Source organism: Odocoileus virginianus, chromosome 1 (genome assembly GCF_023699985.2).
Source record: "Odocoileus virginianus isolate 20LAN1187 ecotype Illinois chromosome 1, Ovbor_1.2, whole genome shotgun sequence".
Lineage (NCBI taxonomy): Eukaryota > Metazoa > Chordata > Mammalia > Artiodactyla > Cervidae > Odocoileus > Odocoileus virginianus.
Genome location: NC_069674.1, coordinates 99,355,564 through 99,382,674, shown reverse-complemented (window position 1 = coordinate 99,382,674; position 27,111 = coordinate 99,355,564). Strand labels below are relative to the sequence as shown.

Below are 27,111 nucleotides of genomic sequence, written 5' to 3'. Positions count from 1 at the left end.
GTGGGGAGTACATAGGAGGAAGGAAAGAAGGAAGGAAGGAAAGAGGACAGTGGGCCTGTGGGGCAGCGGCATCTGCCAGACTCCAAACTGGTGATGGTCCAAGTGTGCTGCCAGCCGAACTCCTCCAAGTCCAGGGCATCTCTGGAGCCTACCTGTGCCTGGGAGTTGGCCCTATCACCCTACCCGACCTCCGCCAGGGGCTCCAGAAAAGTTCATCTAGTCGGTCTCCTAAAGCTTTCATTAGTAACCCTTTGCCACCAAGGCAGGAAACAGCCATAGGCACCGCTCTTCACCTGGGGTTTCCTGCAAGAGTTCAGTTCTGCCCAGGAGTGGGGCTGCCCGGCTGATTACTAGGGGCTTCCCCTCTTCTGAGCCCTCACGTTCTGGAAGCAAAGGAAGGTTGGATCACATCACTCAGCTCCGGGCTCTGGGTTCTAGGTTAGAATGGAACTGTCTACCCTGCTCAGCAAGTTTTTACACATAATGTCAGGAGTTTTGTAATCATGTCAGATACTACCAGAGCCTTAGCCAGGAAAGACAATATGCATTGCTGACCTGTTTCTTAAGAAAAACAATAATAAATGAAATTTAAAACACTATAATTTTACAACCTAATAAACTTTTTCTAAGTTTTTTAATGGATAGCTGCAATGTTAATTAAAAACTTGTGTATACAAGCTCCAGTAATGTCACTTTATTTTGTGTATTTGTTCTCCAAGACAGGATCACAGATGATAATTTTAAGACCATTGACCCAAGGACACTCTACTTCGGTATTAGGACCCTCCCACTTTTGCTGTAGAATGAAACCTTTATGCTGAGGATTTTAGCTTTCCCTCTGTTCTGCCTTCCCTTCTAGACCATGACTCAAAAAGCCTGTCATTTCACACCCAATCTGCAGGTTCTTTTCTAGCAAACAAACAAGAGCCTAATACTCCAAGAGGAAACTACCTTTAGCTCTTTGAAAATAACTAGTTTTTTTCTCCAGGCTACACTTGGAATATACAGTCTGGAATGCCAGTAACTCCCCACTCCAGAGTCTTTTTACATGCTTTCCTACTTTCATCAATATACCCTAAACTGTTTATAGGATATTTCACCCCTTGCCATGGTAATATTAACAAAGCCAATAAAACTCTCAACAGTAGTACCAAAATTACATTCTGAGTCTTGTTCGTATTTTTTAGTTTTACACATTATAAAACGTCCCTCAAGTAGGAAGGTGATTGTAAATGGTGGAGTTGGAGCATGGCTTTGTGTTAGTATGAAGAGAGCAAGGTTAACTCCTGATACAAACTGGTTCTGAAACAATATAGACAGTCTGTCAGTGCTCAGACGTGTCCAACTCTTTGCGATCCTATAGACTGTAGCCCACCAGGCTTCTCTGACCATGGGATTTCTCAGGCAAGAATACTAAAGTAGGTTGCCATTTCCTTCTGCAGGGGATCTTCCCAACACAGAGATCGAACCTGTGTTTCCTGCATCTTCTCCATTGCAGGTGGATACTTTAATGCTGATCCACCAGGGAAGCCTGAGTCAGAAGTATATTGACCCCTGCTTATTGAACTCAGATGGGGTAGACATGAATTGAAGAAGGATTTTCTTTATGTTACTTACACAAATAACACAGGAATGCTTTCACACTGCAAAATATTCAGTTACTGATAAATTTTTAGACTTTTTTCCAGGGAAGAACACTTTTTGGTCAGTTCAGTTCAGTCGCTTCGTCATGTCTGACTCTTTGCAAGCCCATGAAGCACAGCATGCCAGGCCTCCCTGTCCATCACCAACTCCTGGAGTTCACCCACCCATGTCCATTGAGTCTGTGATGCCATCCAACCATCACACCCTCTGTCATCCCCTTCTCCTCCTGCCCTCAATCTTTCCCAGCATCAGGGTCTTTTATAGTGAGTCAGCTGTTCACATCACAGATGACCAAAGTACTGGAATTTCAGCTTCAAAATCAGTCATACCAATGAAAACCCAGGACTGATCTCCTTTAGGATGGACTGGTTGGATCTCCTTGCAGTCTAAGGGACTCTCAAGAGTCTTCTCCAACACCACAGTTTAAAAGCATCAATTCTTCTGTGCTCAGCTTTCTTCACAGTCCAACTCTCACATCCATACATGACTACTGGAAAAACCATAGCCTTGACTAGACGGACATTTGTTGGCAAAGTAATGTCTCTTCTTTTTAATGTGCTGTCTAGGTTGGTCATCACTTTCCTCCCAAGGAGTAAGCATCTTTTAATTTCATGGCTGCAGTCACAATCTGGAGTGATTTTGGAGCCCAGAAAAGCAAAGTCAGCCACTGTTTCCACTGTTACCCTGTCTATTTGCCATGAAGTGATGGGACCGGATGCCAAGATCTTAGTTTTCTGAATTTTGAGCTTTAAGCCAACTTTTTTACTCTCTTCTTTCACTTTCATCAAGAGGCTCTTTAGTTCTTCTTCACTTTCTGCCATAAAGGTGGTATCATCTGCATATCTGAGGTTATTGATATTTCTCCCAGGATTCTTGATTCCAGCTTGTGCTTCTTCCAGCCCAGCATTTCTCATGATGTACTCTGCATATAAGTTAAATGAGCAGGGTGACAATATACAGCCTTTGACATACTGCTTTTCCTATTTGGAACTAGTCTGTTGTTCCATGTCTAGTTCTAACTGTTGCTTCCTGACCTGCATACAGGTTTCTCAAGAGGCAGGTCAGGTGGTCTGGTATTCCCATCTCTTTCAGAATTTTCCACAGTTTATTGTGATCCACACAGTCAAAGACTGGCATAGTCAATAAAGCAGAAATAGATGTTTTTCTGGAACTTTCTTGCTTTTGTGATGATCCAGCGGATATTGGCAATTTGATCTCTGGTTCCTCTGTCTTTTCTAAATCCAGCTTGAACATCTGGAAGTTCACGGTTCATGTATTGCTGAAGCCTGGCTTGGAGAATTTTGAGTATTACTTTACTAGCGTGTGAGACGAGTGCAATTGTGCGGTAGTTTGAGCATTCTTTGGGATTGCCTTTCTTTGGGATTGGAATGAAAACTGACCTTTCCCAGTCCTGTGGCCACTGCTGAGTTTTCCAATTTGCTGGCATGTTGAGTGCAGCACTTTCACAGCATCATCTTTTAGGATTTGAAATAGCTCAACTGGAATTCCATCACCTCCACTAGCTTTGTAATGATGCTTCCTAAGGCCCAATTGACTTCACATTCCAGGATGTCTGGCTCTAGGTGAGTGATCACTCCATCGTGGTTATCTGGGTCGTGAAGATCTTTTTTGTACAGTTTTTCTGTGTATTCTTGCCACCTCTTCTTAATATCTTCTGCTTCTGTCAGGCCCCTACCATTTCTCTCCTTTATTGAGCCCACCTTTGCATGAAAAGCTCACTTGGTATTTCTAATTTTCCTGAAGAGATCTCTAGTCTTTCCCATTGTATTGTTTTCCTCTATTTCTTTGCATTGATAACTGAGAAGGTTTTCTTATCTCTCCTTGCTATTCTTTGGAATTCTGCATTCAAATAGGTATACCTTTCCTTTTCTCATTTGCTTTTCACTTCTCTTCTTTTCACAGCTGTTTGTAAAGCCTCCTCAGACAGCCATTTTGCTTTTTTGCATTTCTTTTTTGGGGGATGGTCTTAATTCCTGTCTCCTGTACAATGTCACAAACCTCCGTCCATAGTTTATCAGGCACTCTGTCTATCAGATCTAGTCCCTTAAATCTATTTCTCACTTCCTCTGAATAGTCATAAGGGATTCGATTCAGGTCATACCTGAATGGTGTAGTGGTTTTCTCCACTTTCTTCAGTTTCAGTCTGAATTTGGCAGTAAGGAGTTCATGATCTGAGCCACAGTCAGCTCCCAGTCTTGTTTTTGCTGACTGTATAGAGCTGTATAACACTTTTTGTAGTTTTGTATAAATTCTTTTTTTAAAATTATTTTCTTATATATGAACCTGTAGAAACGTGGTATTGTATGTGTGCTCATGAAACAATATTGTCAACCAGTTTTCTTTGGTGTCTTGAGGATGATTCTTTTTTGCTATAGAAACCCTCTTCAGAGGTGATCATTGGTTTTAAAAATGGATAATTTATTAAAGTTACAGATTATGAAATCTATGTTTGAAGAAGAGCTTACAAGTCTTATTATTCTATTCACAGTAGATTTCAAGAACATCTTGTAAGAGCTCTTTAATTAATATTAGGACCAATTCATGAAATTAGATTTTTAAACTTCTTTTATCTAAACTGTATTCATGAAACTAACACATTCTGTTTTCCTTAAAGTTCTCCATTGTATGATTTACCAAACAAAAGTTTCCTGAGTAGTTAAATAACTCACGGCTTCCCTGGTGGTTCAGATGGTAAAGAATCTGCCTGTAATGTGGGATCCCTAGGTTGGGAGATCCCCTGGAGAAGGGAACAGCTACCCACTCCAGTATTCTGGCCTGGAGAATTCCCACAGGCAGAGGAGCCTGGCAGACTGTAGTCCATGGGGTCACAAAGAATCAGACACAACTGAGTGACTTTCACTTTTTAAATAGCTCATATATCAAATAAATATTTATAAATAGATGATTCTTAAATTCTCCTAATGTCCCATTAATATGTATGAAGCACAGACGTTAAGTTAAAACGAGTCTAAACAAATTGTATAATACATTTTAAGTTAGAATCATAAGAGATTGCTGTTCTAATAAGCTATTGTTCTGTTAGACCAAATTTTAAATATCACAGGTATTTGTTGTTGCTGTTCAGTCACTAAGCTGTGTCCAGTTCTTTGCAACCCCATGGACTGCAACAGGACAGGGAAGCCTTTACTGTCTCCCAGAGTTTGCTCGGATTCATGTCCGTTGAGTCAGTGGTGCTATGTAATCATCTCATCCTCTGTTGCCTCCTTCTTTTTTTGCCCTCAGTCTTTCCCAGCATCAGGGTCTTTTCCAGTGAGGTAGCTCTCCACATCAGGTGGCCAAAGTTCTGGAGCTTCAGCTTCAGCATCAGTCCTTCCAGTGAATATTCAGGACTGATTTCCTTTAGGATTGACAGGCATGTAGAATATAAAAACATGAAAAATTCTGAACACTAAATTATTGAAAACACAGATTTGTTTAACTTGATATTTATATATTTAGCTTCAGATTTTCTTAGGGTTGAAAGATGCTTCCCTACTAAAGGAAAATTATGTTATTTCACATGACTTTAGGAATTACTTTCTTATATGATTTTGAGGTTGCTTTCTTTTCTGGATAGAATTTGTAACAAACTGAATTATAGACTCTTATATAATTGAATCACTGCAGCAATGAGGATATGCACTGGTCCTTACTTGTATGAGACATTACAAAGCCAATAACTCCAAAACTTCAAGAGTAAGCTGGCCACAGATATAGCGTACGTGCCTGGATTTGAGTCCTATCATTACTGGATTAGTCAGGGTTCTCCAGAGAAACAGAGCCAGTAGGATATGCATAGATATATGGAGAGAAATTTATTCTAGGGAATTGGCCCATGCGATTGTGGAGGCTTGGTAAGTGAAAAATCTACAGAGAGCAGGCTGGAGACCCAGGAAAGAGGTGCAGTGTGAGTGCAAAGGCAGACTGCAGACACAATTCCTTCTTACCCAGGGGATGTCATCTTTGTTTCAGTAAGGCCTTCAAATTAATAGGATGAGGCCCACCCACATTATAGACACCATTCTTGTTTACTCAAAGTCCACCATGTTAGTTTCATTTCAAAAGCATCTTCACAGAAATAATACTGTTTGCAGTGACATGAATGGACCTCGAAATTGTCACACTGAGTAAAGTAAGCCAGGCAGAGAAAGAAAAATATCATATGATATCACTTTATATGTGGAATCTAAAAAAATGGTACAGAGGAACTTATTTACAAAACAAATAGTCACAGATGTAGAAAAAACTTCTGGTTACCCGGGGGGGGGGGGGGGGATAAACTGAGAGACTGGGGTTAACTCATAAGGACCTACTGTGGAGATCAACAGGGAGCTCTCCTCAGTGCTCTGAAGTGGCCTCTGTGGGACTAGAATCTGAAAACGAGTGAATGTGTGCATGTGTATAACCGATTCACTTTGCTTACAACAGAAGCTCACACAACATTGTAGATCAATTATGCTCCAGTAGAAATTAACTTTAAAAAGCTAGAGAGGACCAAAAACACCTTCACAAAAACATCCAGAGTAATGTTCAACCAAATTTACAGCTGGCACTGTAGGCCAGCCAGATTGCCACAAAATTAACTTTATAGTCACTCATCATATAAGTCAGATTAGACTGTGAAATCCTGCACAGGCGTCAACATCACTTGATTAAAACTTGCATTTCTAAGGTTAAAATGAGTAAACATAGTTCCATTTAACTCTAAAGATCTTTGAGCTTGCATGAATCCTACCTGAATTCTTCTCATATACTATCAATATTGCTTATCATTAAGTCCCATAAAACTCTTTTTGTCGATGTGTAAATTTTATTTCTGAACTTGACATCACTTATGTATATTTTCCATGTTACTCGTTCCCACAGGAGTGCTTCATTCTTCGATGCATAATATTCTTTGCATGAATGTACCTTAGTATATTTAACTTATTGTAATTGATTGATATTCATTTTTCTATCACAAATAATTATGCAATAAATATCTTACATTTGATTTCTTGTGCATAAGTATAAATGTTTCTATAAGTTAAATGCTGAGAAATAGATTTGCTGAGTCTTAGAGTATGCATATATTCAATTTTAATCGATTGCTACACTCCCTAATTGTCCTCCAAAGTGGCTATACTTTGTAACACAACAGGAGTATGAAAATACCTTTCCTTCTAATCCTCACCAATCAATTGATATTATAAGACATTTTATTTTTTGCCTATTATAAAAATAAGGGGATTTTGTTTTCCTTTTTATTTGTATTCTTTTGAATCTTCCTGAGGCCAAGTATCTTTTTGGAAATTCATCTGTCATTGTAATTTGTCTGCAACTTGGCTTTCTTATGTTTATGGAATGAGTCTGTTTCTGGAATCTTTATTTTTTAAAAATGGATCTGATTTTCATATTATGCCAATAATGCTATTTAAATCACTATAGATTTATAATACAGTTGGATATTGTGTTGTAGTTTGTGTTTAATCTCTAAGTCATGCCCAACTTTTTGGGACCCCATGGACTGTGACCCACCAGGCTACTCTGTCCCTGGGATTTCCAGGCAAGAATACTGGAGTGGGTTGCCATTCCCTTCTTCATGGGATCGTCCCCATCCAGGAATCAAACCCATGTTTCCTGCCTTGCAGGCAGATTCTTTACCACTGAGCCACCAGGGAAGACAGATTCTTAAAATTCTTGAATTTCTAAAATTAAAGAATTTAATTTCTTAAAATTCTTAAATTTCTCAAATTAAAATTCTTAAATTCTTTTAACCTTTCTTAAAAATATATGATTTTTTTCCCATTAAGATTGTACACATTAATACTTGGATTTATTCCTAGATAATTTAAAGATCCTGTGGTATCATAAATGTATTGTTTTCCTGGGACTGCCATAAAAAATAACCTTAAACTAAGTGGCTTAAGCAACAGTAATTTATTCTCTTATCGTTCTGGAGGCTAAAAGTTCAAATCAAGCTGTAGGCAGGGCTACACACCCTCCAAAGTTCTAAAAGAAGATTCTTTCTTGCTTCTTCCAGTCTCTGCTGTCCCCTGGCAGTCCTTGCTTTGTAGCATCATAACTTGCATCTCTGCCTGCATCTTCCTGTGTCTTCCTTTTGTCTCAAAAATCTTCCTCTCCTTTTTCTTATGAAGACATCAGTCATTGAATTTAGGACTCATTTCTTTAAATTTTTGAACTTGGGGATGATTTTGTTTACTTAATTTTTTTTATTTTTAGAAACTTTTTATTTTGTATTAAGGTATAGCCCATTAACAATGTTGTGATAGTTTCAGGAGAACAGCAAAGGGACTCAGCCATGCATACTACATACACATGTATCCATTACACTCCAAACTTCCCTCCCATCCAGACTGCCACATCACATTGACCAAGTTCCATGTGCTATATAGTAGGTCCTTGTTGGTTATCCATTTTATTTATTTTTCTCCGTGGTGTTCAAGCATTTATGTATATATATTTTTTCCATTTATTTTTATTCATTGGGGGCTAATTACTTAACACTATTGTAGTGGTTTTTGCCATACATTGACATGAATCAGTCATGGATTTACATGTGTTCACCATCCCGATCCCGCCTCCCTCCTCCCTCTCCATCCCATCCCTCTGGGTCTTCCCAATGCACCAGCCCCGAGCACCCGTCTCATGCATCCAACCTGGGCTGGTGATCTGTTTCACCCTTGATAGTATACTTGTTTCAATGCTGTTCTCTCTGAACATCCCACCCTCACCTTCTCCCACAGAGTCTAAAAGTCTGTTCTGTACATCTGTTTCTTTTTTCTGTTTTGCATATAGTGGCTGTACTAGTTTGCATTCCCACCAACAGTGTAAGAGGGTTCCCTTTTCTCCACACCCTCTCCAGCATTTATTGCTTGTAGACTTTTGGATAGCAGCCCATTCTGACTGACGTGTAATAGTACCTCATTGAGGTTTTGATTTGCATTTCTCTGATAATGAGTGATGTTAAGCATCTTTTCATGTGTTTGTTAGCCATCTGTATGTCTTCTTTGGAGAAATGCCTGTTTAGATCTTTGGCCCATTTTTTGATTGGGTCATTTATTTTTCTGGAATTGAGCTGCAGGCGTTGCTTGTATATTTTTGAGTTTAATCCGTTGTCTGTTTCTTCATTGGCTATTATTTTCTCCCATTCTGAAGGCTGTCTTTTCACCTTGCTTATAGTTTCCTTTGTTGTGCCAAAGCTTTTAGTACATCCACTATGGAGAACAGTGTGGAGATTCCTTAAAAAACTGAAAATAGAACTGCCATATGACCCAGCAATCCCACTCCTGGGCATACACACCAAGGAAACCAGATTGGAAAGAGACACATGTACCCCAGTGTTCATCACAGCACTGTTTATAATAGCCAGGACATGAAAGCAACCTAGATGCCTGTCAGCAGACGAATGGATAAGAAAGCTGTGGTACATATACACAATGGAATATTACTCGGCCATTAAAAAGAATACATTTGAATCAGTTCTAATGAGATGGATAAAACTGGAGCCCATTATACAGAGTGAAGTAAGCTAGAAAGATAAATACCAATACAGCATACTAACACATATATATGGAATTTAGAAAGATGGTAACGATAACCCTATATGCAAGACAGAAAAAGAGACACAGATGTATAGAACAGACTTTTGGACTCTATGGGAGAAGGCGAGGGTGGGATGATCTGAGAGAACAGCATCGAAACATGTATATTATCAAGTGTGAAACAGATCAGCAGCCCAGGTTGGATGCATGAGACAAGTGCTCGGGGCTGGTGCACTGGGATGACCCAGAGGGATGGGATGGGGAGGGAGGTGGGAGGGGGGGGATCAGGATGGGGAACACATGTAAATCCATGGCTGATTCATGTCAATGTATGACAAAAACCACTACAATATTGTAAAGTAATTAGCCTCCAACTAATAAAAAATAAATGGAAAAAAAAAATGAAGCAAGGCAAAGGCTAACAGAGTTTTGTCTAGAGAACACCCTAGTCATAGCAAATACCGTTTTCCAATGACACAAGAGACAACTCTACACATGGCCATCACCAAATGGTCAATACTGAAATCAGACTGATTATATTCTTTGAAACCTCAGATGGAGGAACTCTATATAAGTCAGAAAAAAAAACAAGACCTGCAGCTGACTGTGGCTCAGATCATGAACTCCTTATTGCAAAATTCAGGCTTAAATTGAAGTAAGTAGGGAAAACCACTAGGTCATTCAGTTATGACCCAAATCAGATCCTTTATTATTATACAGTGGAGGTGAAAAATAGACTCAAGGAATTAGATCTGGTAGACAGAGTGCCTGAAAAACTATGGACAGAGGTTCATAACATTATACAGGAGTCAGTGACCAGAACCCTTCCAAAGAAAAAGAAATGTAAGAAGACAAAGTGGTTGTCTGAGGATGCATTACACATAGCTGAGGAAAGGAGAAGTGAAGAGAAAGGGAAGACAAATCCAATTTATCTCAAGATTCTTAACTAATTAGATCTGCAAAGACTGTTTCCATACAGTCATATTCTGAGGTTTTAAGTGGATATGAATTTTAAGGGAGGTACTATTCAACCACTACAAATAGGAACTTACTTTTTTCCAATGTATTTTTTCATTGGTTACTGAGGAAATAGAGGAAAGATATTAATTTATTGCATGTCGATCATATGTGTAGGATCCCTTGCTGAAAATTCATGAAAATATTTTGCCAGTTTCTTCTTGGAGTCACTCTAATTTTCTGAGTGACCAATATTATTGACTGCAGAAAGTTCAATTTTAAATCTTTCCTTCAAAATTCCCCGCCAAAGTGGCTGACCAGTGGGGTTCGGGGTCCAGCGCTAGGTCGAAAATGTTCCCTGCAGCTATCGTGGTTCGTCTGCTAAACTGCATCGTCGCTGTGTCCCAGAACATGAGCATCGGCAAGAACGGGAACCTACCCTAGCCTCCACTCAGAAATGAATTCAGGTATTTCCAAAGAATGACTACAGTGTCTTCAGTAGAAGGTAGACAGAATTCGGTGATTATGGGTAGGAAGACCTGGTTCTCCATTCCAGAGAAGAATCGACCTTTAAAGGACAGAATTAATATAGTTCTCAGTATAGTTCTCAAGGAACCTCCAAAGGGAGCTCATTTTCTTGCCAAAAGTCTGGATGATGCCTTAGAAGTTATTGAAGATCCAGAATTAACAAATAAAGTAGACGTGGTTTGGATAGTGGGAGGCAGTTCTGTTTATAAGGAAGCCATGAACAAGCCAGGCCATCTTAGACTATTTGTGACAAGGATCATGCAAGAATTTGAAAGTGATACGTTTTCCCCAGAAATTGATTTTGAAAAATATAAACTTCTTCCAGAATACCCAGGTGTTCCCCTTGGATGTCCAGGAGGAAAAAGGCATTAAGTACAAATTTGAAGTATATGAAAAGAACAATTAATGTGAAAATGTTTTCCGATCTATTAGAAGCCTTTCTCCCCCCCCAAAAAACTATATATTTCTTGTTGTAGAGACTTTGTTCACTTTAGATCTATTACTTCTAATCAATGTACTTTTATTCGCTATTAATCTTTTTTTATTAATTATTATTGGAGTATACTTGCTTTACAATCTTGTTAGTTTCTGTTGTAGAGCAAAGTGAATAAGCTATACATATACACATATCCCCTCTTTTTTGGATTTCCTTACCTTCGATCACCACAGAGCATTGCGTAGAGTTCCCTGTGCGATAATAGGTTCTCATGAATTCCCTGTTTTTACATAGTTGTATATTCCCCATTAATCCTAACTAGACTGTATCGGATACCATTTGTAAAACATTTCTTGCTGTAACCGTCTGAATTCCCACTAAGGGGCAGGAGTAGATTACCAGCACCACCTCGGGTAGAGGTGTCTATCAAGACAGCCCGAACTGGGAGAGTCCCCTGGTGGCAAGAGCTGAAACCATAGCCTGCAGAGCTAGGGGGTAAGTCCAAAGGTCAGAAATGGGCCATAGACAGAAAAACTAGCATTCACTTATTAAATTAGCTCAAAAGAGGGACTAAGAATTACTTCATATAGATCACACTACTGAAAAAAATTCTGTTCGCTCAGACCATTCCACAAGGATAGTGATGGACAGGTACAGCACTACCTTTCTATGGTTAAGAGACGTCTGAGACCTTTAAAAACTTTGTTTCTGAACTTCAGTGAGATTTCACAGGATGTTACAATGATAGAACAAGAATTGGCTGCTCTTTACAAAAAAGGATAATCTAAAATCAAGCATAATAGCTAAAATTTTAAAAGGTAATAAGTTGAGAATAAATATTGCTAGAAACCAAAATTAGTAAGTTAGAAACTAAACATCACAGAATTAAAAAATGAAGACTAAACCATGTTTTACCCATCTTGTTCGCAAAGATTTAGATTACTATTATAAAAAAATAGTATTTTCTGCCTTATAAATTGGTACAACCTTTTTAGTGTGTAAGTTAGCAATATCAATTAAAATTCAAAATATTCTGGGTTTGGACCCAGGACTTCCACTTCTAAAAATTATTCCTGAACAAAGAGATGGGCCCAAGAATATTTGTTGCAGCAGTAAAAAAAAGGATGACTGAAAAATGCCAAAAACTGCTAAGAAGCAACTTATGTATCAACTCAAAATGTTTAATAAATGTTAATGTGTGGGGAAAAAGCATGTGGCAAACTAAATAAATAAATAAATAAATAAATCTTTCCTTCAACCATTTATACTCTGTTTTGTCTATCTCTTTCCTTGTTTAGGACTTGTAATAAAATCTTGAATACTTTCAATTTATTCAAATCTTCTTTTATGTCTTTTAATAATGTTTCATAATTTCTCCACAAGGGTCTTACACATCTTAAAAATCAATTTTGTGTCTAAATGCTTTATGATTTTGATACATATGTGAAAAAGTCCTTTTAAAAATAGTGTTTCATACTTTGTTTTTAGTGATATATAGAAATATTTTAAAAATTGATCTTACATTTTATGCCATACTGAATTTTCTTCATGCTTCTCAGAAGTTATTGGTTTATTGCTCTGGATTTACTAGTAGAAAATAATACTTTAGGCAAATAAAAAGTTTTTTCCCTCCCTTACCACCAGTATTTATATTTTATTCCTTTTGGAGGGGGATATTATCTAAGCCCTCCAAGATGCACTGAATATGAGTTAAAAATGAAGAAATGACTTTATCTAAGATGTTTCTAAAATTCTGTCATTACATATGCTTTAGGTTTTTGATAGATACCTTCCTACACATTTAAGAAGCTTAGAAGTCGCTTCATCTTAAAAAGTAAAAATATGAACAAACTAAAAAACTACAAACTTTATTTAGATCCATCAGAGAAATGTAGCCACCAGGCATATTGCTGCCTCCCAAATTGAATAGACAGACTGGTGGATACAGAAAATTTCAACTTACCGGAGCAGAAACCCATGAAGAGAAACCTCTCTGGGAACGAGTGCCTTGGTAGGAAAATCTGAACTGTAACCATTGAAGACTTGCTAGACGCTTAGTATGGACAAGTCTGAAAGTTAAAAATTCCAGGGAAATCCAGTCATGGGGCCAGTTCCACACTTTTGTGAATTTTATCACTAGGAGCTCCACCAGGTCCTCACAGTGAATATCAGAGAAAAATCCCCATGTGCTTCTAGCAGAGAGAGGGTGAAAATAACCTTTGTGAAATATGCCATTACTTTCTATTCTTAACAAAGGCTGCCCTCAGGATAAACTATTTTACCAGAGTCTAACCGGATGGGATTTTATCAGAGTGCGAGGTAGCTGGGGGAAGGGAAATACTCAACTCTAAGCCCTGTGTAGCCATCCCCTCACGGTTAGGAGGGGGGAAGAACTTAGGAGCACTGGTGAGGTTCACATTGCAGAAGCACAGGCTCCTCCAAGACTGAGACCTAATCACAGCACCATAGAGTGCGTCCTCTCTTCCCACACCTCACCACCACATCACTGAAGGTCTACTTACACCTGCTCCTTTCCCTCAGTATACCGTGTCTGGCTATCGAGCAAAAAATTGGAAGGCACACTAAAAGGCAAAAACACAGTTTAAAGAGACTGAATAAGCATCAGAACCAGAGTCAGATATGGCAGGAATATTGGCATTATCAGGCCAGAAATTTAAAACAACTATAACTAGTTTATTCAGGAATCTAATGGGACAGCTTGATTCCAGCTTGTGCTTCTTCCAGCCCAGCATTTCTCATGATGCACTCTGCATATAAGTTCAATAAACAGGGTGACAATATACAGCCTTGACATACTCCTTTTCCTATTTGGAACCAGTCTGTTGTTCCATGTCCAATTCTAACTGTTGCTTACTGACCTGCTTACAGGTTTCTCAAGAGGCAGGTGAGGTGGTCTGGTATTCCCATCTTCTTGGAGGAAGCACGAGCTAGAATCAAGACTGCTGGGAGAAACATCAATAACCTCAGATATGCAGATGACACCATCTTTATGGTAGACAGTGAAGAAGAACTAAAGAGCCTCTTGATGAAAGTGAAAGAGGAGAGTGAAAGAGTTGGCTTAAGCTCAACATTTAGAAAACTAAGATCATGGCATCCGGTCCCATCACTTCATGACAAATAGACAGGGAAACAGTGGACACAGTGGCTGACTTTATTTTTCTGGGCTCCAGTATCACTGCAGATGGTGACTGCAGCCATGAAATTAAAAGATGCTTACTCCTTGGAAGGAAAGTTATGACCAATCTAGACAGCATATTAAAAAGCAGAGACATTATTTTGTCAACAAAGGTCTGTCTAGTCAAGGCTATGTTTTTTCCAGTGGTCATGTATGGATGTGAGAGTTGGACTATAAAGAAAGTTGAGCGCCAAAGAATTGATAGTTTTGAACTGTGGTGTTGGAGAAGACTCTTGAGAGTCCCAAGGAGATCCAACCAGTCCACACTAAAGGAGATCAGTCCTGGGTGTTCATTGGAAGGACTGATGTTGAAGCTGAAACTCCAATACTTTGGCCACCTGATGTGAAGAGCTGATTCATTTGAAAAGACCCTGATGCTGGGAAAGATTGAGGGCAGGAGGAGAAGGGGACGGCAGAGGATGTGATGGTTGGATGGCATCACTGACTCAATGGACATGAGTTTGAGTAAACTCTGGGAGTTGGTGATGAACTGGGAGGCCTGGCGTGCTGCGGTTCATGGGGTCTCAAAGAGTCAGACATGGCTGACTGAACTGAATGGGACAGCTAGACAACACATGAGAACAGACAGATAATGTAACAGAGGGATGGAAATCTTATGAAAGAAGCAAAGAGAAATGCTAGTGATCAAACCACCTTAACAGAAATGAAAAATGGCTTTGATGGGGCCATTAGACTCCATACACCTGAGGGAAGAATCTTTGAGCTTGAGGATATCTCAATGGAAACTTCCAAACTGAAAAGCAAAGTGAAAAAAAGACTGAAGAAAACAGGACAGAATAACCAGAAAGTGTGAGACATCTACAAAACATCTAATGTATGCATAATGGGAATACCAGAGGAGAAGAGAAAAAGGAACAGAAGCAATATTTGATGTGATAATGACTGAGGATTCCCCCAAAATTAATGTCAGACACCAAACCACAGTTGCAGAAAGTGCAGAGAATACCAAGCAGAATTTTTATGATAAAAACAAAAATTAAAAAAACCCACTACATCTAAGCATGTTCTATTCAGACATTAGAAAATCAAAGATAAAAAAAGAATCTTGAAAGAAGCCAAAAGGGAAAAACACCTTATCTACAGGGAAGTAAAGATAAGATTTACATCCACTTTCTCAGAAACCATGCAAACAAGAAGAGAGTGAAGTGAAATATTTAAAGCATTGAGAGAAAAACCACGAATCCAGAATTCTGTAGCATGTGAAACCACCCTTTAATAGTGAAATAGATATAAAGACTTTCTCAAACAAGTAAAAATTGAGGAAATTTTTTTGCAAGTCGATATGCTATGTAAGAGATGTTAAATTCTTCACAGAGAAGAAAGTGATATAGGCCAGTAACTAGGCTCCAGATAAAGAAAGAAATAGCATCAGATAAGGAATAAATGAAGATACCTTTGAACTAAATACTGAACAAAATTGATTCCTGGACCACTGAGAACCTCTGGCTTGACCCTTCTGTGAAAGGACAACCAGAGACCAGGAAGAGAATGATAGACATCTTAAATCCCTGTGTAGACTATATGAATGTTTGACCACTCATGTCTAGCTTCTGGATCTACCCTGGGTCCACTCTACTCTCTACTTCAGTCTGTGAGTTCCTGTCTCAGAAAATCGCTGAATTGAAGAGCCAACAGAGTCAGAAATATGCCTTCCACAACTTTCAAATGCCCTAAGTCATCTTTAACCAGGATGGCTACTCAGACTTACAAAGGCTTTCCAGGGACACTTTCTAATCACTGGAGGAAGGAGATATGTCTCTGGATGATGAAAAGTTAATCTTAGGACTTTCAGAAGCTATTAGTCATTTTCTGTCTCAGCAGAACCTCATGAAATCCCTCTTAATTGGTACCTGGTGGTGAGAAAAGCAGTTATGGGAGGTTAGGCACTGTTGTTGTTCATTCAGTCGTGTCCAACTCTTTGCGACCCCATAGACAGGAGCATGCCAGGCTTCCCTGTCCTTCACCATCTCCTGGAACCTGCTCAAATTCATGTCCATTGAGTCGGTGATGCCATCCAACCATCACATCCTCTGTCGTCCCCTTCTCCTGCCCTCAATCTTTCCCAGCATCAGGGTCTTTTCTAATGAGTCGGTTCTTCACATCAGGTGGCCAAAGTAGTGGAGTTTCAGTTTCATCATCAGTCCTTCCAATGAGTATTCATAACTGATTTTCTTTAGGATGGACTGGTTGGATCTCCTTGCAGTCCAAGGGACTCTCAAGAGTCTTCCCCAACACCAGAGTTCTAAAGCATCAGCTCTTCAGCGCCCATCCTTCTTCCAAAGCGATTAAGAGACCCGTTGCATACTTTTTCAACTCTGAACGCCCAGTCTCCGGGGCTCTGCGGTCAAAGAAGTGCTCTGCAGTCGAAGGCAGGCATCTCTGACCTTGGAGCCAGGTCGATCCATGTGGAGAGCCAGCAGTACTTGGGAGTTTTGTGTGCCCCATGGTTAACCTACCTCCCAGCCTGTCCTGACATTCCCCTCAGCCTAAGGCCAGTAATGGGTTCAGGAGTCAAAAAGCCCTCTCGCCTGGCTTCAGTGAATGACATGGTCTAAGGAATAATTTATACTCAGAGCTCCCCTTGGAATTAGGCTGGAACTTCACATGAAATCACATCCTTTCTCAGCTTCTTCCCTTTCCCTGTCCTTCTCCCATCCACTTGATGTCTCTAGGGAGCCTTTCTTTAATAAATCTCTTAGAGCTGAAAAAATAAAAATTAAAGTTTAAATGTATGTTGAAATCTACCAAAAGTTTTACTTATACCATATGACATAATTATATTTCTTCAACTTTTAATGTGTTAACATAATAAATTACATACACAGCTTTTAAAAAAAATAGTAAATTCTATTTGGCTGTTTTTTTTTTAAGTAAACCACCAGATTTGATTTGCTATTATTTATTTAGGACTCTACCTCTTATGTTCTTAAGTGAAATTGACTCTAATTTTATTCTTGGACAAGGTTTACCTTGTTTACATTTAGAGACTCTAATAATCTTATAAAATAACTGTCTTCTTCATTATATAGTATATGGTCATGTTTTGTAATGATTCATGGATGTTTGGTAAATATTTATGTCTATTAGGGCTTCACTTGTGGCTCAGCTGGTAAAGAATCTGCCTGCAATGTGGGAGACCTGAGTTCAATCCCTGGGTTGGGAAGATCCCCTGGAGAAGGGAAAGGCTACCCACTCCAGTATTCTGGCCTGGAGAATTCCATGGACTGTACAGTCCATGCGGTTGCAAAGAGTTGGATACTACTGAGTGACTTTCACTTTCACATGTCTTTATTCGGTGCAGAATTTGCTCTGATTCTCATAAATTGAAGCTTCTCAATGGTGTATGACTTCCCTGGTGGCTCAGATGGTAAGGCGTCTGCCTACAATGTAGGAGACCCGGGTTTGATCCCTGGGTCAGATAGCTCCTCTGGAGAAAGAAATGGCAACCCACTCCAGTACTCTTGCCCGGAAAATCCCATGGATGGAGGAGCGTGGCAGGCTACAGTCCACGGGGTCGCAAAGAGTTGGACACGACTGAGCGACTTCAATATTTATATTGCTTTGAACATTGTCTTTTTTCCATTTTTTTCTTAAACGACTTTTCTAACAGTATCTTCCAAAATTTGTGTTGGATAAAATTTGGATCTTCTTGATGGATTGCTTGAGGTTCTGTCTTTCTCTTCTTACTTTACATCTTTTTATTGTGTGTGTGTTCTCTCTTCTGGAAAAGATATTTGGGTTTTACCTCCAGCTCACTAATTTGCTCTTTTGTGTTTCCCATCTGCTATTCTATTCATCTGTTGAATGATTCATTTCAAAGATGAAGCCTTTAGTTTGCATGATTGCTGGCTGATGCTTTTTAAGGAATTGCTGGTTGAAATACTCTCGGAACGTGCTGTATCAATTAAGCTTAGAAAATCACAAGTCCTTAAGATGGCCCAGAATGTCCTAAATGATCAGGCTCCTATGGATTCTCTGAACTTTTCCCCCTGGCCCATTCTGCTCCAGACATTTTGGTTTCTCTGCTGTTGTCAACATTTCAAACCCTCCACACACATACAACTGTTTCTCCTGCTGCTTGCCTCATTTCCCCTCTGAATGTTGTAAAACTTGCTTCTACCCATTATTTAAATCTCCTCATTAGAGAGATAATCCCTGACTACTTTATCTAAAGCAGCACTTAATATCCTCACATATACATTCTTTCTCTCTCCCCACACACCTTTCTTACTTTGCTTTGTTTTTGTCCAAAACATGTTTTGCACTCTGATATTTTCCTTTGCTTATTCTTTGTTGCCTGTCTCGACCAGTAAACATTGAAATGTCCATGATGGTAGCAACTTTGCCTGTTGTGTTTACCGTGGTATCTACAGAAGTTAAAGAAGTGCCTGGTACATACCAGAGAAGCTCAGGGAAGCTGTATTAAATTAAGTAGTGATGGTTTCTAAAGTCCAGTGCTGCCAGTTCTATTCACTGTTTCCTCATGTGTGCATTCTTTCATGCATGGTACCTCTCTCTCATGATGCTGGCTAATCTCAAGTGATGAGTGGTTCTGTGTGTATCTTTGTATTTGTGTTGCTCTGTTTGGCCATCCTGGGAAAGCTCTATCAATTTACTCCAGCCCGTATATGAAGGAGATTCATGAAGTGATGCTGGGAGTGGACAGGCAAACTGCCTGCAGTCACTCGGGGGAGAGGCAGGATAAACAACTGATTGGGGTGTACCTGTAGCTTCAGGAGGGGTGGACACTCCTCACTCCTCCTGTGTGTAACAGTTATTCCTGGATCCTAGTCCTTCCTCCCCAGCAGAGGCCCTTCCATGTCTCGTTGCTGCCTGAATGCAGGCGCCACCTTGCTTGTTTCTTTACACAGGGAGAACCATGGAGTGGCTGGCCTGCTTGACTGCCCTTGCTGTAGTAACGCTGTTAGCTTTCTCTCCATCACCCCATCCTCCTTCAGGTCTTTCAGCCAAGTGCATGGAGTAGCACGCTTTTCTTAAAAGATCATTTTTGCATTTTGAAATGATTGTGACTCACAAGATGTTGCCAAATAGTACTGAGAATCCCCATGTACCCTTCACCTATTATAATGCATGTAGTACATTGTCAAAGCCAGGAAACCCATGTTGGCACAATAATGTTAACCCAGGTGCAGACCTCATTCATATTTCACCAGTTTTTACACGCAGCTTATGTTTTAAAAAAACAGCCTTATTGAAGTTATGATTCATGTACCATTTGCCATGTAATTCATATATCACAAAATTCACCCTTAAAGTGTACAGTTCACTGATTTGTCATAAATTCAGAGTTCCTCAACCATCACATCCTAAAAGAGAACCCATACCCATTAGCTGTCACTCTTGGTGCTCTATCCTCCAGTCCTAGCAATCACCAGTTTACATTCTGTCTCTATAGATTTGCCTAATATTTTCATCCATTTTGAATCATGTATCAGTATTTTGTTCTCTTTTTATTGCCCAAAATGATTTCATTATATTGATATACCACATTTTGTGTGTCCATTCATCTGTTGTTGGACATTTGGGTTGTTTCCACTTTTTAGCTATTATGAATGATGCTGTTATATACTGTGGGTTTTTTTGCCGGGGGGGGGTGGTAATTCTATAAAGTTTTCTGTCATAGATTCAAATGACTATCATCACAACCAGGATACAGAAATGGTCCATCACTGTAGATAAATTTCTTCTTGTTCTTCCTTAATAGTCACACAGTTTCCCCAACCAGAACCCTTGGCTACCACTGACCTGTTCTTCTATCACTGTCGTTTGTCAGTTTGAAAATATTATGCAAACGGAATCACACAGTATTCAACTCCTCACACTTGACTTTTTTTTTTCCACTAAGATAATGTTCTTGAGATCCATCCAAGTTATTTCATGTGTCCATAGTTTGTTTCTGCTTATTGCTGAGAATTATTTCATAGTGTGGATATACAATCTTTTGTTTATTCCTCTGTTGAAGGACATTTGGGTTTTCTATTCTGAGTTATTGCAAGTAAAGCTTCTATGGGCATTACTTAACAGGTTTTTGTGTAAACATTAGTTTTTGTTCCTCTAGGATAAATGTCCAGGAGTACAATTGATGGCTTATATGATAGTTGCATGTTTAGGTTTTTATTTTTTTATTTTTTTTGTACCTTGCCTCTTCACATGCCCTGGAGCTCTATCTGTGTCAATATGGAGAGGCAGCCCTCATTCTTTTGTTTATAGCTGTGTTAATGGCCCCATATTGCTGGACACGTGGATTATTCCAATCTTTTGCTATTACAGTGTCACAACAGATAACCTCGTTTCTGACATTTTGTGAAAATATGCTTGTAGGATGAAGTCCTAGGAGTTGGGTCAAAGGACTGGCGGCCTACATTTCCAGTTTCAAGGCTAAGAGAATTAGAAATGTTTAGGTTTTTAGAAAAATCCCAAACTGCTTCTCAGGGTAGCTGTCTTGTTTTACATTCCCACTAGCAATTTATGAGAGATTCAGTTTTTCCACATCCTCTCTAGTGTTTGCTAATGTCAGTAATTTTTATTTTAGCTGTTTTAATGGGCATGTAGTGGTATCTTCTAAAGGTTTTCTTTTGCATTTCTATATGTAATCCCAGGTGGTACTAGTGGTAAAGAACCTGCCTACCGGGAGACATAAGAGATGTGGGTTTGATCCCTGGGTGGAGACAATCTCCTGGAGGAGGGCATGGCAACCCACTCAAGTATTCTTGCCTGGAGAATCATATAAACAGAGGAGCCTGGTGGGCTACAGTCCATGGGGTCACAAAGAGTCAGACACGACTAGAGTGACTTAGCACAGCACAGTGACTGTACTAGCCTTTATTGCTGCTGTAACAGATTTCCACCACTTTAGTGGCTTAAAATAGCACAAGTTGTTTCATAGTTCTGTAGGTCAGAGGTCTGAAACAGGTTTCATGAGGCTAAAATGGTATAAGCATGCCTTCCTTCCTCTTTGGAAGATTTATTTCTTTGACCTTTCCAGCTTCTAGAGGCTACCAGAGTCTCCAGGCCCTTCATCTGTCTTCAAAGCCAGCAACATCACATTCCTTTGACCCTTCATCTGTTGTTATGTATCTCTAACCGTACCGGAAAAGATTCTTTCCTTTAAGTACTCATATAAGACTGGGCCTGCCTGGATAACCCAGGATAATCCCCCTATCTCAAGGTTCTTAACTTTAATCACATCTGCAGAGTTCCTTCTGCCAAGTAAGATCATATGTTCACAGGTTCCAGAGATTAGGAGGTGGCCACCTTTTGGAGGCCATTATTCTGCCTACCATATTATGGCATTGAATACTTTTAATTGTGAGTCTCTTGGGCAGCAAGGAGATCCAACCAGTCCATCCTAAAGGAAATCAGTCCTGATTCATTGGAAGGACTGATGCTGAAGCTGAAACTCCAGTACTTTGGCCACCTGATGCAAAGAACTGACTAATTTGAAAAGACCCTGATGCTGGGAAAGATTGAAGGTGGGAGAAGGGAACAACAGAGGATGAGATAGTTGGATGGCATCACCAACCCAATGGACATGAGTCTGAGTAAACTCCGGGAATTGGTGATGGACAGGGAGGCCTGTCGTGCTGCACAAAGTCCATTCGGTCACAAAGAGTCGGACACGACTGAGCGACTGAACTGAACTGAATTGTATATAGTTTCTATTTGTATACATTATTTGGTAAAGTGTTCAGATCCTTTACTCATTTTTAATTGAATTGTTTGTTTAACTGTTAAAGTTAAAATGCTCTTTACATGTTCTAGATTGTTGTTGTTTAGTCACTAAGTCATGTTGGACTCCTTGTGACCCCACAGGCTGTAGCCTGCCAGGTTGCTCTGTCCATGGGATTTCCCAGCCAAGAATACTGGAGTGAGTTGCCATTTCCTTTCTTTATCCAGGCCCATGGATAGAACTCGAGTCTCCTTAATCAGCAGGTGAATTCTTTACCCCTGAGCCACTAAGGAATTCATTCTGGATATAAATGTCTTGTTGAATATACAAGTATTTTCTCCCAGTCTTTGTTTTGTCCCTTTTATCTTAATAGGGTATTTTGCAGAGTAAGGATTTCAAATTTTGATGTGCTCCAATTCAGTGATTATTTCTTTTATAAATCATGCCTTTGGAGTCACATATAAGAACTCTTTACCCAATTCTAGGTCACAAAGATTTTCTTCATGTTTTCTTCTGAAAGTTTTATAATATTACATCTTACATTTAATTCTGTGTTATATTAGTCCAGAACCAACTATTATTTTAATCTTTCTGCATAATCAGGACTTTCTGAGCCAAAATTACTAGCAGTATGGGCTAAAGGGCAAGCATTTAATTCCCATAAATTTCCCTACATACTACAGATATTTTTAATTGAAACTTTATTGAGATAATTGTAGATTCACATGCAGTGGTAAGAGATAATAGAGAGATCCTTCATACACTTTCCCCAGCTTCCCTCAATGGTAACATTTTGAAAAATTATAGTATAATATCACAACTAGGATATTGACATTGATGAATCCCATTGTTTTTTCAGGTTTCCCAAATTTGGTTTGTACTCATTTGTATGTGTGTGTGTGTTAAGTTCTATACGTTATCACCTTTGTAGGTTCACGTATCCTCTACCACAGTCAAGACACCGAGCAGCTCCATCACCACGGCCACAAGGGTCCCTTTGTTGCCCTTTTATATCCATACCTCCTTCTCATCCTTCCTTTCTCTATTGGCTTAGAACCTCTAGTCTGTCCTTTTTCCCCCAAATTTTGCAACTTCAAAAATGTTGTATGAATGAAATCAGGTGGTTTGCAATTTTGGGGAATTGGCTATAGGTTCCCTGGAAATTCATTCAAGTTCCAAGTGGTTGTATGTATCAGTGCTGCTGCTGCTAAGTCACTTCAGTCTTGTCCGACTCTTTACTACCTCATGGACTGTAGCCCACCAGGCACCTTTGTCCAGGCAAGAATACTCAAGTGGGTTGCCATGCTCGTCTCCAAGGGAACTTCCTGACTCAGGGATCGAACCCATGTCTCCAGCATTGGCAGGCAGTTTCTTTACCACTAGTGCCACCTGGGGAGCCCACAGATCAGGAGTTCATTTTAAATTAATTGTTGAGTAGTTTTCTATGATCAATGTAACTATAACAATCTACCATTCATCTGTTGAAGAGCATCTGGATTGATTCCCATTTTTGACCATAACAAAAAAAGCTTCTATTAAAAATCATCTATATAGTTCTTTGTGTGAGCATATGTTTTCATTTCTCTAAGATAAATGCCTAAGAATGCAACTGCTGGGTCATGTGATAGTTTCATGTTTGGTTCATTAAGAAACTGCCAAACTGCTTCTTGGAGTAGCTATACTATTTTACATTTCTACCAGAAATTTATGAAAACATCCAGTTTCTCCAGATCCTCACCAGAATTTGGTGTTGTCATTACTATTATTTATTTTAGCTGTTCTGGTACATATGTAGTAATATTTCATTGTGGTTTTCTATATTTCTGATATGTTGTATTTTCATTTTAATTCAGTTAATTTAAAAAGGTTTTCCTTAAGACTGGTTATCTGATATATGGATTATTTAGAAGTAGATTGTTTGATTTCTAAGTGTTTGGTGATATTTTTCATTTTCTTTTCATTATTGATTCCTAGTTTGATTTCATTATGATCAGAGAATATATTTTATATGATCTCAGTAATTCTTTTATAATTTGTTAAAATTCATTTTAGGGCTTCCTCAGTGGCTCAGTGGGTAAAGAATCTGCCTGCAGCGCAGGAGACACAGAAGACATGAGTTTGATTCCTGGGTTGGGAAGATCTCCTGGAGGAACTTCTCAAGAATACCAACTCCAGTTTTCTTGCCTAAAAAATTCTATGGACAGAGGAGCCTGGCAGGCTACCGTCCACAGGGTCGCAAAAGAGTCAGACATGACTGAGTGATCAAGAACAAGGTTCATTTTATGATCTAAGAAATAGTCTTTTGGCAGTGTCCCAAGCACACTTAAAAAGAATGTGTGTTCTGCTGCTGTTCATGAAATGTTCTTATAAATATGAATTAGATTTCTTTGCTGATAATATTGTTTAATTCTTTTAAATCCTTCCTAACATCTTTTCCTACTATTTCTACTAGCTAATTCCAAAGGGGTATTGAAGTCCCCAGCTGTACTTGTGGATTTCTCTGTTTCTCCTTTCATTTCTGTAAGTTTTTGCTTCATGTACTTTGTATCTCCCTTTTTGACACATTTCTGGCCATTTGTACTTAGAGTAATTGTTAATATTTCAGAATTCATGTCTGCTATCTTAAGGTGTGCTTTGTTTATTCCATTTTCATTCTTCTATTTCTTCTTTCCTGTCTTTCTCTGCATTCTTCAGCATCTCATTTCATTTTGTATTCCATTTTGATTTATCGATCATATTCTCTCTTGAGTCTGTCTCTTCATTTAGTTTTTGTACATGTTTGTGCTCAGGATTACAATAAGTATATGTAGCTTGCTCTAGTCAGTTATTATCAGTGTTTTACCACTTCACATGTAATGCAGATGCATCACCGTCATTTAGATCACTTTCTTCTACCTCTTTGGTGCTTACCCAGTGGCTCAGTGAGCAAGAATCTGCCTGCAATGCAGGAGCCGCAGAAGAGGCGGGTTCATTCCCTGGGTTAGAAAGATCCCCCTAAGGAGGACAGGGCAACCCACTCCAGTATTCTTGCCTGGAGAATCCCATGGACAGGGGAGCCCAACAAGCTACAGTCCATACGGTCATGAAGAGTTGGACATGACCGAGCATGCACACACCTTCTCCCTCTTTATGATATAATTGTCTCAAAATATTACTTCTGCACACACTGAGAACCATATTAGACATTGTTACAACTGTTAATGATTTTTTTAATTGCCGGAAACATTATCTATTGGACTTGCTTATATATTTTGCCCTTCAAGTTACTCTTTCTTCATTTCTGATGTTCTTAGTTTCCTTCTGTTATCATATTTTTTCAGTGTGAAGAATTTCCTTTAGCTATTCTTTCATTCTTCTGGTGATAATTTCTCTTAATTGTTTTTAATCTTCAAATTCTTCTTATTCCTGAAATATATTTTTACTGGAATATAATTCTTGGTTGACAATTCTTTTCTTTCACACTTGAAAAATTTCGTATCACTTCTTCTGACCTTCATTATTTTTAATGAGTAATCAGCTGTTGTTTGAATCATTTTTCCTCTGTGGGTTATATGTTGATCTTTTTTCCTGTTTTCAAAGTTCTTCTCTTGTCTTTTCACAATTTTGACTGTGATGCATTTAAATATGGATTTTGGAGGGTTTATTCTGTTTGTGGTTTGCTCAGCTTCTTAAATCTGTAGGCTTATATCTTTCATCAAATTTGTGATTTTTTTTTTTTAGCCATTATTTCTTCAAATTATTTTCAATACTGCATTCTTTTTTTCTTTCCTTCTGGGACTTTGATAATATGAATCAAAGACCTCTTGTTATTTTTATTCAATAGGTCCATAGGGCTCAATTTATTACAATATTCTGTGTATTTTTTATTAAATAATTTCTGTTAACATATCTTAAAGTTTGTAGATTCTTACCTTGTATCTCCATTCTGTCATTGAGTCTGTCCAGTGAGAATTTTATTTAGGTTATTGTATTTTTCAGTTCTAGAATTTCTAATTAATTTTTCTTTACATTTTCTGTTTTTTGCAGAATTTTCTATTTTTAAAAAATATGTTTCATAAGTGTTCACAATTGCTTGTTAAAGCATTTTAGACAGCATTTTGCAAATCCTGTTCAGACAATTCCAAAATTTGTCTTATGTAGATGTAGTCATCTATTGATTATCTTTTCTCACTTGGTTTATACTTTCCTGGTTCTTGGCGTGACAGTTTTGTACTGTACCCTGGGCATTTTGAGTTTTGTGTTATGAGACTCTGATTTCTATTAAGTCGTCTTTTTTTAGCACCCTATTTAGGTTCAGAATGCTTATACTGTTACTGTCTTTGTGTACAGTAGTTCAAAAGTCAGTTTAGTTTATCAAGACTCTGCCATGCTATTCTGATCTACTCTGCTTCTGTTACCCAGAAGACTGTAGTGCATCCCACAGTCTCTCTGAACTGTCTGGGTAGATGGTGGAGTACCACCTCTTTGTTGCATAACACAGTTTGCAAGACAAGTTTTCACCCTCTGACTCGTGTGAAAGTGGGAGTGTTTGCTCCTCAGTTATGTCCAACTCTTTTGCAATCCCATGGTCTGTAGCCCACCAGGCTTCTCTGCCCATGGAGTTCTCCAGGCAAGAATACTGCAGTGGGGTTGCCATTTCCTTCTCTAGGGGATCTTCCTGACCTAGGGATTGAACTTTGGTCTTCTGAGTTGCAGGCAGATTCTTTACCATCTGAGCCACCAGGGAAGCCCATCTGACTCATGTGGTGAGGGTCATCTCCTTGTTACCACAGTGAGAAGGGTAGAAAACAGCTCTGCCCCCTTGGCCTGCCACTGCAGTGCCCATTGCGGTAGGGGAGAGGAGCGGTCCTTTTCCTAATGTTCACCCCCAAGAGCAGGCAGAGTTTCTGTCTTGTGGATCACGTTTCCTGGTCCTCTGGCTAGAGAAAGCAGACTTTTCTTGGGGCTATTTTCTGTCTGTGACTGTTGATGTTCCTGCGTTCTCATTCAGGCTGAGGTATTTATGAGGCAAGAAAAACCTCAGTGTATTTACTGCCAGCTTGTTCCTCAAGTTCCAAGGTCCCTAGCCATTCCA

The 27,111-nt window shown here is 39.1% G+C and overlaps 1 pseudogene; it reads left to right on the top strand.

The window, feature by feature from the left end:
• Positions 1-10,525: 10,525 nt before the first annotated feature.
• LOC110130579 (dihydrofolate reductase pseudogene) lies at positions 10,526-11,122 on the top strand (annotated as a pseudogene).
• The last annotated feature ends 15,989 nt before the right edge of the window (positions 11,123-27,111 follow it).